This window comes from Daphnia pulex, chromosome 4 (assembly GCF_021134715.1).
Source record: "Daphnia pulex isolate KAP4 chromosome 4, ASM2113471v1".
NCBI lineage: Eukaryota > Metazoa > Arthropoda > Branchiopoda > Diplostraca > Daphniidae > Daphnia > Daphnia pulex.
Window position 1 is genome coordinate 1,509,350 of NC_060020.1, and position 14,780 is coordinate 1,524,129.

General features: G+C 42.6%; 1 long non-coding RNA gene across 2 annotated transcripts in view; it reads right to left on the reverse strand.

Annotated features, from left to right (window-relative positions):
* Positions 1 to 6,985: 6,985 nt before the first annotated feature.
* LOC124192011 overlaps positions 6,986 to 14,780 on the reverse strand; it is a 44,263-nt gene continuing 36,468 nt past the window's right edge. Inside the window, exons 3-4 of one of the 2 annotated variants that reach the window (XR_006873547.1) lie at positions 7,411 to 9,146; positions 6,986 to 7,275 (exon numbers count right to left, since the gene is read on the reverse strand). This is a non-coding gene — a long non-coding RNA (uncharacterized LOC124192011). Of the gene's footprint in view, positions 9,147 to 14,780 lie in introns of both variants that reach the window. The other variant, XR_006873546.1, reaches the window with a different exon arrangement.

Below are 14,780 nucleotides of genomic sequence, written 5' to 3' on the forward strand. Positions count from 1 at the left end.
ACTTTTTTAGGATATGATCGATATCCGGAAATAGTTTAGTACGGACATGCGACCATGGTATAGTGGTTATAGCATCTAGCGTTGTATGCAATTGTCCCGGGTTCGATCCCCACTTCCGCCAAATTGTCACCTCCCCCTCATATGTCTCCCATATGTGTTCCCCATATCGCCATGTATAAAATAACTATGTATGTACTAACCCTTACTCACCATCTACTAACACTAACACTAACACTAACTACTTACTACTAACTAATTGATATGCGCTGTAGCATATTGAAAAAAAAATAACCTTGAGATACATTCGTTGGGGCAAGTCAGCTCGCTTATCATCGTAAGACGTGGGACACTCTTGTACGCCGTAGTACTCGAGGGTTGGCTACTGCTGTAATAGACCGGTATGAGAGATGACGAACCCCGAACGAAAAACACCTTTTTTAAATGTTTTTCCTTTTTTGAGCGACATTAAAACCCTTTAACTAACTCGGCAAGAATGCGCTGAGAGGTCTAATGATGATAACGACGCTAAAAGGCTGGCGAGAGAGAAGAGTTCAACACCTTGTCCCATCAATTTCTCCAGCTTTCATTCTATAATTTCTCCTATATAGAAAATAAGAAATAGGCAAACAGAATCGTTACAAAAGCACTGCGAGAGAGCCAGAGAATAAAACTCGGGCCGTGTATATAAAAGAATGTACAGGGGAAAAGACGAACAAGATATATATCTCGGACACACAAAAGAGCAACAAGTTATAGGTCTAATATAGCCCCTTTTTTTTCGCCCCTATAGGTCTTCTCTTTGGGCTGTTGGGGGGGTTGAGACGAGGGCAACATACCTGTGGGATATATTGCGTGCCGTCCGGTCGTTATTATCAAAATCCGAGAGAAAAGAGGAGAGAAAAGTGCACGGCAATAAAAATAGCTGAAACCTACATATAAATCAATGATGACGAGTGCTTGCAAGATTTTTTAAATCCACTCAATGGACTTTTTTCGGCCGTCGCTGTGTGACCCGTACGCGGTGCACTATTGTATATGGCGCACATAATAAAGAAATGATCCGTGACGAATGTGGTAATTACTAGCGCGTACAATGGAGCAATAATAAGGTGATGCTGGGAGACACGGCAGACGCGCTTATATGTGTGCAGTTATGGGGACGGCCAGAAATCGTTTTTATGTTCCCCATTTTTCAGTTTTCTCGCCCATTTTTTCTTTTTTTTTTCATAAAAGTCTGTCGATGAAAAGGATGGCATCGGAAATTGCCCTGGTCGGGGGTGCGCCATTCCAGTCGATCATTTGAAGGATGGATAACCCCCCCGAACTCTTCCTCACACCCAATAAACTGCCGAGCGCTATTATTATTATCATTATATCAAGGCAATTTAACGACGATTGCAGCAGCTATACGGCCCGTGTGGATGTATGTGGCTGGTTCCTTTTTCCAATTCCACCTATCCGCCATCCATCGCCTCATTTCATCATTGCCATTATCATCATCATCATCATCGTTGTCACTGGAGAGATTGTAATGTTGGCCCGTTAGCGTTCCGCCGCCAATGGAACCTCCGCGCGTTATAAATCATTTCAAATGGGTTTCTCTCTTTCCATTCTTCTTCTTATTATTATTATTTTAAAAAAATAAGGAAAAGAAAAGATTCATTCGTTTATCTTCTGCGACTGACAGCGCCCGCTGCCGCTATAGTGCCAAACTTTCAAAGACACTTTCTCCGTTAGATGTACCAAGCGACTATAGCTTTCGTTCATCTCCGTGAAAACACCTTGGGATATTATGGAAAATGAACAAGCAATGCAGTGGTGCTACTTCTAAAATCGGGAAGTCATATAATTTTTTGTCGAAAGACCTTTTTGCAAGATCTCTGTTGAAAACTTGTATACTTTCTCGAAAAAAAACCTGCAAAAAGGTATGGCGACAATAGAACTCCACCGACAATATAACCCCAATATTTTAAATAATTTCTAAAAATGTCTTTGTATGCGACAGTAGAACTCCAACGACAGTAGAACTCAAAGACATAAGAACTCTTTTTTTTTTAATATTATTAAAAATACCCGACAATAGAACTCCACTACGCGACAAATAGAACTCCAATAATTGTTTTAATTCTTTTCATGACCGACAGTAGATTCCCATTGAATTATAAATATTTTAAATGTCCGTCAATAGAACTCCAACGATTTAAAAATTACATTCTTCTCGGTCAATCATTTATCGTATTGTTTGGCCGGTCTTGCCGAATGAATTGGATGTATCTCAGATCAGGAACATGGCGTTGTACGGGCAGGTCCAGTGAGTCAACTTTAATCATACCATTGACCCACCGCTGCATCGCCTTTTTAATAATCAGTCCGCCAAATTAATTGATCAATCGCGATCCGGCGTATTTGGCTTACGCGGGAATAGCACAAAAATTATCCTCTTCACCGATAGCTGGACATTGGGACCTTTCGGGAAAGAAGAAGAAGAAGAAGAAAGGTGAAGAAATTATAATGTAACCGAAAGCGACGGCCTTTTGACCTCCCGTTTTCTTTTTCTCGTTCAAGTCTTTTTCCTGGAAGAAAATCAATAGAAATAAAAGAATAAAAAAAGAAAGAAAGAAGAAGAACAAGATCCCAGGAAAGGAGTAGGAAGACGCGGCAAAAGACCCACCGCCGCCGTTGAATGCGTTTGCCGCCGCTCCGGCCATAACTGATTAGCGAAGATACACAAAACTCCTCAGGTGTGTGTGTATAGGATCCCCACAACATCTCCACCTTCTTCTTCTCTTTTCAATCTCCTCCGCTTTAGAGACAAGACAGCCGACGAAAGAATGAAACGGATATATATATATATAAAAGGTCGATAGGGAATAACGAACGAACGAGAGACGAAAAGAAACCAAACTTGTAAGTTAACGATTGACTAATTTGGACGAATTTATCGCCCGGACCCTTTTGAAAAAAGCCAAACTGATTATTAATCTACATAAAAGCCGTTAAACAAAAACAGAAAAGAAACAAAAACAACCAAAGAAATAGAGAAGAAGAAGAAGAAGAAGAAAAAAAGGGTCGATCGTATATATAGCTTTCGAATTTTTTCCCGATGGATAGTCCCGGGCAAGTAAAAAAGAAAAAAGGAACCTCCTCCGCATGCACACACATACCAAATATGGGGCTGGGTCACGCGAAAAAGAAGAATAAGAATAAGAAGAAGAAAAAAGATTTATTTTATTTTTGTGTATGTTTCCCTTTTGTTAAACGGATGGGGGTACATACAGGCAGAGATGAGGCCTCGCCGTATAGCAGCGGAGGATATATAGAAGTAGAGACCAGAGAGAGAGAGAGAGAGCGCATCGCATCGCAGCCATATTTATGGCTTCTGTAAAGTGTCCGCCAAGTGCTTCCTGTCGAGTCCCGCCACGTGGCATCCGCGCCATTCCAGCGCGCACCGTGCGGGAATTTATTGGTATTGCTGACCGAGCCGCAGAAGAGGAAAAGAGCCAAAAAGAAATAAGCCAACGAGAAGAAGAAGAAAAAAGAGAAAGAAGAAGAAGTAGAGGAGAGTCTCTTCGGGGGGTCACAAACTATAGAACATGGCTGACTATGCCAAGAAGAAGAAAAGAAAACCATTTCACCTTCTTCACTGTCGTAATCGTCTTCTTCTTCTTCTTCTTTAGTTTAGTATATACGCACACACACAGCACACACAGAGAGAAATACGTAGATCCATCTCCGTGTATATAAAGTGAATAGCTCCGCCTATCCGCCCCGGTTAATCTATTTCACCCAAAAAGGGTCGGCAGCAGCAGCAGCCCATCAGCAGTAGGAGTGTATATAGGTATTAGGAGAAGTAGTTTTATTGCAACGAATCGTATAGATTTTTCCCTTGATTTTTTATTTCGATAAATCAATAAAAGGGAAATACACCAGAGAGAGAGAGTCGTAACTCAAGCGGAATGACCCTTTAATTCGGGATTATTTTTTTTTCTTTTGGAAATTATTTTTTCTTTTGGCTTTTCTTTATTTCCCTCCACCTTCTTCGAGTTGTTTCTCTGTTTCGGTGCGCCGAGGGAAGAAAAAAGGGCGGCGAATGGTCCCGACCCCTGCAAGAGAGAGAGAGAGAGAGAAAACCATCAAGCCATTGGTTACGGGCTGTTAGCCGATACAAAGCGACGACATTATACAGATATATTACAGTTTAAAATCGGCGCGCTCTTTACAGCATTTCGAAGAAGAAGAAGAAAAAACAAACTTCGTGTTGCGCCAGATGGTCGCATCTCTCTGGGATGGATCCCAGTAGATTTTTCTCGTCTTATTCTAAAATAAAAAAAAGAACAAACACACAGTTATTTGAATATTATTACGTCGATCAATAAAAATGGCGGGGTCTCCCTGATGTTTTTTTTTTCTCCTCTTCGGGTAGGGTCCCGGTTAGATAGGGATCCACTGCAGTGTGTCTATGGGGTGGGTATATCTATTTGAATAATGATCGACACTTTTGAGACGGCGGGCCGACCAATGATGATGATGATGATGATAATGGTGATAATAATGATGATAATGATGATCACCATCATCACATGTATACTACACACATACACCTTAACATTTTTCCCTGTATAAGATCGCGGCCGTATTGTTGTCGGCTGTGCCGTACCGCTATACGCAGCGTACGGGAACAAACGCGGGAGACGTACAAGCAACGCAGCCGGGCACGGAGAAAATATACACAAGAAAAAGGACTCACAAGCAGATATCTACCTCTTTGACTGTGAATGGCAAACAAGGGAGTGGTTTGTTGTTGTTGTTGTTGTTGCTGCGTTCATTTCACCGATCGATCATCGGACGTTTTGAAAACACATGGACGCCCGTCCGTGTACACTTTGGTGTGCGACGGCCATTTCTCTTTTTCCCACAATTCTAGAACACGACAGCATCGCAATAAGCACAGTAAACTCGAAAGAAAGAAAAAAGAAAGAAATACCATACGTGGTGTCATCAATCCCCCGCCTTTTCTTCTCTTATTTTTATTTTTATTTTGTTTTTCAAAATTATGATTGTAATATAAGGACCAACATTGGCATCGCTTTACTTCATCACCCAGCACACACCAAGTCCGCAAAGGGATGACTGGTCGTCAACATCACGCGCTCCGGGATCATATTCTTATGATGTACACACATCACATTATTATAAAATACGCAGCCCTTTGTTTTTTTTTCTAGTCTCTATTTGATTTAACATGAAATGGAGTTCGTCTGATGTATAAATATAACACTAGCTGTTCTTCAGTTGCGCAACGCAATATAAATGGAACTCTAGCGAATTGCTGATGTATAATAGTGTTTTTCCATGTTAAACGTATAGCCGTGTTGTTTTTGTTGGATGACTCCGCTTCAGCTGATGAATGGATAGCAGTGCATCATTTCGGGGTTGCGCTCAGTAGATTTATTAAGTCTGATGGGTCTTTTTGAAAGGGAATGCTTGTCAAACGACACCGTAGACTTTGGTGGCATTTCTTTGGACAAGAAAAATAAAATAAAAATAAAGGAAAGATAGCAGCAGATGAGAGAGAGAGAGGCACTGAGCACGGGTTAATTACACGCGATTAGCATGATTATTTACGACCGGAGTTGTTAAGGAAAAATAAAGGAAGACAACAGCGAAACTGTTCATACGTTAACCTTTAGCGCTGCAGACACAGCACACATGTCCAGCCAGAAGCGCACAGTTATGTACCCTGTGGCTCGACAAAAACCCGGTCTTGAAAATGCTGCTGCTGTTGCTGGTTACGCGCATCTATACCTTTTGCCTTTTAATGGCTTTTTTTTTTCTTAATTATAGCGCACTGGGGGATCGCCGGGACGCGACTAGACGGGCGGCAGTCCCGGAACTCATCTGCTACTCGTTGCTCTGCTGAGCGCCTGGCGAGAAATGTTTCCGACAAAACTTAAACCGCTTACCGGGGTCCTATACCCTTCTTATTCTTATTTCCCTCCTCAACAGTTCAACTGAATTCTTCCACACAAGGCGGAGGTGATGAGAAAAAAAGGGGGGGGGGGATGTGTGCGTTATGGTGAGGCCTTAACCTTTTGATGTACTGAGATTTATAACTCTCTTTGCTCCCAAAGAGAGAGAGCAGCTATAGCAGAGGCCATTGAAAATCAGATCTGACGACCAAGGGCGACGACTTTTGCTTTGAATGGGTGCGGAATAAGCCGATCGGGCTGGATGGCTGGCTGCAGTGCTCTCTCTCTCTCTCTCGGTCGTCTGATGTGCTGGGCTGTGGAGACTCTTAGCCCTTGTGATAGTATGATGACCTATAAATCTCCGAACCTCATCTTTCTCTTTTTGATGTCTTTTTACAGGTTTTTTTTTGGTGAACCTTCTTGGCGTTGTAACCGTGTCGTCTCTCTTCCCAAAACATCTTCATTTCTTGCACACATTCTTCACCTATCGCCTCTGCTTATAGCCTCCTTCTTCTTCTTCGTCTATCCTTTTGGCCGAGAGAAGAAGAAGATTTCTCTTCATCGTCTACAGCTTGGTTGCTGGTGCCGTGTGTGCCGTGTTGGTGGACGCGATGGATGGATGGGAGCACATTGGAAGAAGGAGGGAAAACTCCACCACCAAGCAGTCTCTCGCCGAAAATGGTTACAATATAATACCTCAGCCTGTGTATACAATGCTTTATAACCGGCCATTACAAATGTCTAATGGTCGGATATTATTTATAGCAGGGGGGCTGTATCATGTTGTATATTTGTGTGTAGCCTTTTTATTCTTTTTTTTTTTCGAAAAGAAAAAAAAATAATATAAGAAAATGTCGACAAGGACGACGGCGGCGGCGACCGATTCAATCACTGCATTGAAAAAAGAAGAAAAGAAGAGGCAAAAGGAAATAAAATGAAATAATATCATATCGTATAAATATATACACACGTATAAAAATAATAATAAAAATGAAGAAGAAGAAGAAGAAACGATATGTGTCCTGTATGCCCCCGCTCGGCAATATATTTCCAGACAATAAAGGTGTGAATTCTTCATCTCTTTGACGAGGAATGCATCACTTCATATAGTAGTATTCTCTCACGGAAAAAGAAAAGAAAAAAAACGATACACTATGTTATTTTGAACGCCGCTTCGGGTCGATATTGAATATTAAGTTATATAGTTGCTGGCTCTTACAATAATAACCCGCACCATAAGAAAAAATGATATACCAGAATGTCGGGCAATCGACGCTGCCGGGGTTGCGGGTCGGAATTTCCCTCCCTTGGAAAAAAGAAAAATAGAAAATCAAATCGAAATTGAGGGAGGAATAAGAAAAGACGTGTAATTTTCACTGATAGGTATAGTCCAAACACCAACTATATAGGCTGGGTATACGTCTGAAAAAAGATTATTTACTATGTGTGTTCTCCATTGGAATTACTGTATATGATAAAAGCGCGCTCGTATGTGTGAAGCCCTTTCTGAAATATATCGAAACACTTGAACGGGCGCGCGGAGGAGAGAATCAGACGAAAGTGGAAACAACTGGAAAGAAAAGGAGAAATGAATTATATACCTTCAATGCTAATTGCGGTTCAGGAGAGGAATAAGAACAATTCATCAGGTATACATACACGTATGTGTAGTACGGGTATACTCTGGAGAGACTATATATGTACTAGTAACTATACTATGTACACTGTAATTAAGTGTTTATCAAAACACTGTCAAAATGGGGAAACAAAAGAGGGAGGCGGATGAGAGTCGAGGAAGAATAAAAACGGCCCCCGCGCAGATGTTGTTGTGTGTGTCTGCAGCAAGCAAACGCAGCAAAAGGTCAATGCAGATTTCTTGGTGAATAAGCGAACAAGCGCCGGGCTGTACATTTATCCTGTGTACCAGCCCTAATTATATACCACACAGAGAGAAAAAGAGAGAGAGAGAGAGACCTTGTTCTTCTTGTTCAAATTTCCCCCGCATAAATGGACCCCATGGGCTGTGTGCTCTGTCCTTATACTCTGTCCTGATTTAAGAGCTCTCCTTCTTCTTCTTTTTCTTCTTCTTCTTCTTCTCGGAAAAAATCACTTCAAGTCGTTTCTCAAGGTGACGGATTGGATGACACAGCGCCGCATTTGAGGTCGAAGGTGTACGATGTCACACAAGCCACGCAATTTACACGGCGCACCGCAGAAGTTTTTCGTTCGAAAAAAGAAAGAAGATAGTTTTTTTTTTGTTTTTTGTTTTTTAAATAATGAGGAACGAAGATGAGCAAAAGGAATGCTTGTGTGTCGTCTGCCCGGCGGATGCTCCACTCTAATTTCAAAAACCGCGCCATCACCCGAGCTCTATAGCTCTCTCTCTCTCCCCCCACCTCTTCTTCATAAGAACAGACGAGGAATGCGTGTGTGCTGTCTTGCCCGACCCTCATTGATTTCACGATAGTCTGGCCATCATCAGACTTGTAATTAGATTACGAAACAAGTCAGAGGACTTAGTATAGTACCAGACAGTCCACAGAGAGGGCCGTTTTGAAATGCAGGTAAATTATATCATAGCGACGCAATTGCAACTGCGGGATTGGATCGTGAGCAGAGGAACGGTAATAGATGATACGAAGCTGCTGGGAAACCACCAGCAGAGAAGGAAGCCATCGGTGGGTGGCTAAACGCTGACTATAAGGGTTTTATAATATCGAAAGCAAAAAAAACAAAAAAAAGGGGGAAATAATGAGTGGGGGGTAGAAGTACAAGACACACACACAAATAAAAATCCGGCTTTTGAAAGAAAAAGAATGAAATCGTGAGGCAGTGAAACCCTTAATTAATTGAATGTTAATTGCTTAGCTTGTGTGGTGATGGCCGCGCCGCTCCGGAGGTGGTGATGGATCGACAAGCGCAACCAAGGCGGTCTATTCTTTTTTTTATTCTTCTTCTTCTCCCGTACAGCAACAACAACAACAACAACAGCACAAAAAAAAGTTATTAGATAAATAGAAAATCAAAGAAGAAAAGAAAAGAGTCGGTCGTGCTCGGTGTTTAGTTGTTCGTCTCTCTATGGCGTCCGTGTTTTCAGTTGTTCATTTATTCTCTCCAGATAATGGCCGCTCGCACTCGGCAACATATCGCCCCAGCTTTTCAACTCGTCTCGTCTATCTAAAGAGAAAAGAAGAAGAAGAAGAAGAAAAAAAACGAATGGGGAATTATTACATAATAATAATCGTCCATCTGAGCATCTATATAGTAGATACTGTGCTGCTGCTTCCCTCGCATAGCTGAGCACTTATTCATCTCGCCATTATTTCCCACGGTTTATTAAGTTGGGCTTTCACTCGTCGATCGCAGCCGAGAGAGAAAGAGAGAAATAACTGTTCCAAACACACAACATGGCGCAATATAATTCGTATAATGCTCCGTTTAGCGGCCGACATCACTCCACAAAAAAATTACTCCTGCGGGGGGGGGGGGGGGGCTCGTCTATGGAAAGAGATTGAAATATAACTATAAGGTATGGTATAGACACACACACACACACACAACCGATAGATATATAAAGTCATGTTAAATAAGCACATTGAGAGAAAGGGGGGGACGTGGAGGCCCGGAGCGACGACGACCCAACTGCGGCGCGGTTGAACTACTTCACTCGATGAATTATTCAATCGAGCGAAGAAAAAAATAAAAATAAAAAAAAATCTAACGCAATCTCCACCCTCTCCTTTCCCCCTTCATCCCGTGGGTCATCATTTCGATGATGGTGTATAGTAGAGAGAGAGGACGAAGAGGAGGAGGTGGTGTAGTTCACGAAACCACCGAAGAATTTCACCTACGCAAGGTTTTGATTTTCTCACAAGGGGGAAAACACAGTCGGAGAAAAGGTTGGAGAAATAGATACGGTATAATGTGTAGAGTGTGTGTGTGTGTAGTCTACATGTATAATACCGTAAACTATATTTAAGAAAGAAGAATAAGAAAAAAAGAATTAAGAAAAGGGAAAAAGAGTGGGAGAGAGAAGGAGGATCATGTGGGGCCGGGAAACATTCCCCACAGCACAAAAGGCAATCCATCATTCCAGTAATTCCGGTCTAGATTTGAACCGGTCTGTCAATGTGATGGATTCGAAATCATTCACATCAATCGAGTGGGATTTTGAACGTTATATACCAAACAAAAATAAAAAAGGCCACGAAATGAAACCGACGAGGAATTCCCGAGTACTTTTTTTCTTCTTCTTTCTTCTCCCTCTAAACAATAACAATACCACCGAGTGAAAAGAATGGAATAAGTAAATAAAATAAATCCCCCCCCCCCCAACAACAACAACCAGACGAAAAATGAAAAAGAAAAAAGTTCGGATCGGATTTCATCAAGCGTTTTTCACCAAGATGGATGACGTGGTGACTCTAATCTATTTGGATGTTACTATAAAGTTTTTTTTTCTTCTTCTTCTTCTTCTTCTTTCGTTGGTTGGGGATTTTCATCATCATCATCATCACGCCCCATCCGATTTAATCCGGTCTCCTTTTCTTTCCTATCTATCTCGTTCGCTCTTGGCTGACTCTGTTTTTTCAGGTCCGGCAGTTCCGTGAAGTTGATCGATCCCGACGACGACTCGCTCTTGCTGTTGTTGTTGCGCCAGCGTCATCGCCCGTGTGTTCCCCATTGGATCTTGACGGTCGACCTAATCTCCAATCCCCTCAACAAAGTCTCAAAAGGCTAATGGAATAATGAAGGGGCTTATGCGTTTTGGTAAATGCGGAGGGGCCATGCAGAGCATCACCAACCAAACGCAAACAAGAGGAGAAACGAAATCAGATTACAACTTTGCAGCCCAAAGACCCCAAAAAAGGTAACGGGGAGGGTTATATATTACATACACAATGTGCGTTAGAACCTGTGAAAAGAAAAACAAAATGAAATCAACTTACAAGGTCAGAAAAAAATCTAATGCGCGGACGAGATAATAATAAATAATAATAATAAAAAAGGAATCAACGCGCACCGCTCGTCTGATTTTAATCCCCGATTTGTTTTGAAGGCTTTTTTTCCCCTCTCCATTCTGCACGATTATCACATTTACGTAAAATCTGTCGAGACTTTTTGATCAAAAGGTTCAAAAAGAAGAAGAAAAGAGCTAGCGAGGGGCTATAATATCAACTTGGAACTGAAAACAGACCGGCACATCATCCGTCTTCTTTTGTTCCAGTCCTTTTTGCAAAAATAATACAAAAAGAAGAAGAAGATAAAGAATACTTGGAATGTGTAAATAAATAAATAACTATCAACAAGGTGAAAAGAAGAAGAGATTATATGTTCACTTTTTTTGGGGTGTTTTGTTGTTGTTCAATTTCAATTTCTGGATTATACATTCAACTTTAACAAGAAAAACAGGTTCCATAGGGCCCGACAAGTGTTGACTCGCTGATTTCCTCAACACTCCTCCCCCATTCTTTTGTTCCATTGTCAGCTGCGGCATGGAGCTGCCGACGTCCAGGTGAAAGGATCTCTCGCTCCTTCCAATAGATTTTGTTGACCTGCCTCTTGTATAACATTCCCGCAGAGCCTCGACCGTATGCCGGTGTATGTTGCTGCTTTTCTCCTGTCGAAAACCAACACCCCCGCCATTAACTTTGAGTTGCAAAAAGGGCGAAAAAGGGAAAAGAAGATGGGTTGGAGCTCAAATGGATGCCAAACCGATCGTCGGATTGGATCCACATCGATTGTCTCCTATAAGGGCGGCTTTATTCATTCGCCGCGTTTCTATATATCTCCCCGAAGAAATCGGCATTTGTTTTTATTGCGCATCTAATACACCACTGCGGTTGTGTCTCGAGAGTGTGCACAAGGGGATAGAGTCTCTCTTCTACGGTGTATGAGCAACACCTGACCATTTCGATTTTGTTTTGGAAGGAATCCAAAAGAAAACGGGGTACCGCACTACAACTCCTACTACTACTACTATAGACCTCTATATATCTGCTATCGTGATTATTTTCTGGAAAAGCTGATCCATGTTATCCATCTCTTTCTTTCTTTCTCTCTCTTTTTCCTTTATTATTTCTCCTCTTTTTTCGTGTTTTTTGCTCGTCGTTTTGTTGCAGCAGTTCAAAGTGTTTCATCAGCAGCAGCAGCTGAGAGTGGGGAATCTCTCTTTTTGGGAGATGGAACAAAAAATAAAAAACAAAAAAGAGAAAAAAATAAAATAAAAACTTTCTGGTGTTGGTGCTGGACTGGTGAACTATGAAAGGAAACTTTCTACAACAACCTAGATACCATCAGATTCGATACTCTTCTCTCCGAGACTCTATAATAGCGACGATAATGACGGCGGGAGATCCTTTTCTGCGTGTGTACATGTACAAATACCGTTTAGCCCAAACGCAACGTGACGCCCGAACGTTGAAACCTTTTAGTGATTCGTTTCAATTAGACGGGGCTCTTCTTCTTCTTCTTCTTTTATTCGTCTCACCGGTTATTATTAAGGCATTGGAGGGGAATACACCGTGCGCGGACTCCTCCTCTCCATGTGTGTGTGTGTGATGGCTCGCATTTATTTCTCTCTTCTGTGCCGTGCTGTGGGGATGGTCCAGCCAAAGATGATGGAGCTCATCAACAACCAACGACCGTCTCTTTTATGTCTATTATTCTCGGCTATATAGCCAGCACTTGTCTGTGTGTTGAAAATGGCATCAAACAAAGAGCAGAGTTTCTCGGCTCCCTCCATCAATCGCCGCAAAAAGAGCCGAATGTTAGAAACGCAGATAAAGAAGAAGAAGAAGAAGAAGAAGAAAACGACAGAAAATGAACATTCATTAAAATGACGTCACTCTGCCCCGTTACACACAACACAGACGGGCAGATGCCTAGCGTTGTACGTACAATTGCCACACACACAACACATCTAATGCAATACTAGACGCGCTATACGGCTCGGCTTTTGATTGATTGATGACAGCGTTTAGTTCAAACGGGCAGGTACTATTTATTTTGCTCTTTGATTCTTTTCTCTTGTATTACACGTCGTCTCACTCTCTCTCTCTCTCTCTATCTCTCTGGTAGAGTCCACTTTTGATTCAATGGCGCGTAGGCGAAGTGCTCCGAGTCAAAACGGTGCGAACCCCTTCGAGTCCAACTAACGACGAGGTCGCCCACAGTCTCCATTCTCTTCTTCTTCTTGTCTGAGTTCTCAATGACGTCACCCATATGAAGAATCAGACGACAAGTCTTTTGGCTCTTATCGTTGTCTGTCTGTCTGTGTGCTCATGTTGTGTTGGATGCTGCTGGGCGCGCGCGCCCTGGCTGGAGTTCGCGCAGGGCGCCCGGGTGGAACCAATTGAAAGCGACACGTTCAAACTCTCCATCACACACGTCGTGAAAAGAGCTGCATTCATTCGATTGTCGTCTGTATGCCAAGTGAGTCTAGTGCCGGGCAGAGAGAGAGAGTTGCTGGTATATTATACTATATAGAAGAGGGACGATATTGGACTTTTCCGACTGGAATAGTTAGAGAAGAAGAGAAACGGAATTCCAGCAGTGGATATCACGAAAAAGCCATCGAGCCACAGACATAGCGCTGAAGAACAGCGGAAGATTGTGCAGCCCAGCACACACGGTGCGCAATGCAACAACAACAACGCGACCTGACTTGGGCGAACATTGGAAGGCGAACGCGCACGCTCTGGAGTTTGTACACAGGGCACACCAAAAGAATTGCGCCATAAATTACAATCACACAGACACAACACGGCGCGCGTATACAACGAAAAAGAGCAGCGCATACCACACAGCACCAGCACACCGAAGACGTCCGGTTAAATATACAGCGGACCGAAATGAATCAGTTCTCCAATAATCGTATATATGTATACTATAGTCGTTGTGATATTCTTTATATATCTTCTCTCCTCCGCGTGATGGCCTTTTTTCTTCTTCCCCCCTTGGATGTGGACCCCAGCATCCAATCGATCCTTTCTTATATATATTCTCTTCAGACTCTCAAAAAAACTGGCCACATTTGAATGAGAAAATCCAATGAGCAATCAAAACGCTCTCGATATGACGATAAATCAGCGGAATTTCGGGGCTTTCACGCCGTTCACGTCTTGCCCGCTCACACCTACGCTCGCACACGGATCGCTGGGCAGCATACTACATCGTTTCTTGAAAAAATGCCCAGCCACAGAAAAAAGGGGAAAAGAAAAACCAGCCCACACGACGTGGACAGGGATGAGACGACGGTCGACCACACTGGCGCGCTCTTTGAATAACGCACACGGCGTGACGTCACGCAAAGTTTAATAATGAGCGCCCATGAATAAAACCAATCATCGCGCCCAGCCTTGGTCCTCCTCATCATCGCTTCCCCAGTGCTGGATATTATATGATCCTTTCTTCTTCATTCCTTGTCTTCATAGTTCAAAGTCATTTGCATCGTGTATGTCGCCCAACAATGGCACATAGAGAAACGCGCGCTGGTTGTTACATCGGATCGTCCGTGATGGATGGGACGCATCCGCCATGGCTGATCGATAGTCTTCCACCAGCCACCAGCGTATAGGCAGTGGAAATCAATTAGGACTTTAGTTCATTACGCCGACAAGGGTGCAATACTATATGCAAAACAAACACATCTGCGGCAACACCTGAGGAATTCAATACTTTTGGGCTGATGGTTGCGCGCTGTGATCTTACATGTAATATAGTTGCGCGCGGTTAGTTAGTTGGTATCTAACTTTGGTTTGACTGGAATCGGATGAAAGTGCGGCGCAATGGTCTTTGCGCTGATATCAA